Here is a 1,230-nt window from a genome sequence, read left to right as displayed (position 1 = left end):
CATCTCTTTGCCATCAGTGTGTGTGTGTGTTCTCATTTGAAGCATCTACACATTTATTTGTAGTTTGGAAATTAAGAAAGTAAAACATATCCAAGAGTATCAGTTGAAACTTATGCTGTCGTTAGTTATGTCACTTTACATATTTAAGATTAAAACTATGTATATTTTTGAGGAAAACAATGATCATATGAAACCATGTCATTGTATACATGAATGACAGTAAATCAAAGTTCAGGCCAGGGTTTTGTAAAGTCTGTGAACCTGGGAGAGCTGATAAATATTCTGTCTCCCCCTCTTTCCTCTGTATATTTTGCATGGATTGCAATTTGCATACTTTGGGAGATAAACTATATCAAGAGCTATTCCCATCCGCAGATGCAAAAATACATTGGCCACCAAAAGTATTCAGATACCTAAGCCACATGAATGGATTTGATAGCCTTCCTGTAGCTTAAAGGGATAGTTCACCCAAAAATGAAAATTCTGTCATTAATTACTCACCATCATGTCGTTCCAAACCCGTAAGACCTTCGTTCATCTTCGGTACACAAATTAAGATATTTTTGATGTAATCTGACAGCTCTCTGACCCTCCCATAGACAGCAAGGGTCCTTACACGATCAATGTCTAGAAACGTAGCAAGGAGATCGGTAAAATAATCCATGTGACATCAGGGGTTCAACCGTAATATTACGAAGCTACGAACAACATGCGCTGTTTGCGTTCAGTGGATACTCTCCAAAATGGCGCTAGGGTGACGCGGAGGAGACGAATTGTTGAATAAAGTCGTTATTTATTTTCTCTTGCGAACAAAACGTATTCTCGTAGCTTCGTAATATTACGGTTGAACCCCTGATGTCACATGGATTATTTTACCAATCTCCTTGCTTCGTTTCTGGACGTTGATCGTGGTAGTACCCTTGCTGTCTATGGGAGGGTCAGAGAGCTGTCAGAATGCATCAAAAATATCTTAATTTGTGTTCCGAAGATGAACGGAGGTCTCACGGGTTTGGAGCGACATGATGGTGAGTAATCAATGACAGAATTTTCATTTTTGGGTGAACTAACCCTTTAAACAGCAAACACCAAGGTCATGGGTTTGAGAGAGAGGGCAATGTTAAATGCAATGTAAGTCACTTTGAATTAAAGCGCCTAGCAAATGCATACATTTAAATAGAATTAAATAATGTATAAAATCAGATGCTATTTATTTTAATGAATGATGGCACA

This window comes from Sinocyclocheilus grahami, unplaced genomic scaffold (assembly GCF_001515645.1).
Source record: "Sinocyclocheilus grahami isolate Dianchi unplaced genomic scaffold, SAMN03320097.WGS_v1.1 scaffold3742.1, whole genome shotgun sequence".
In the NCBI taxonomy this organism is placed as follows: Eukaryota; Metazoa; Chordata; class Actinopteri; order Cypriniformes; family Cyprinidae; genus Sinocyclocheilus; species Sinocyclocheilus grahami.
The sequence above is the reverse complement of the archived record's forward strand: the minus strand, read 5'-3'. Positions refer to the sequence as shown.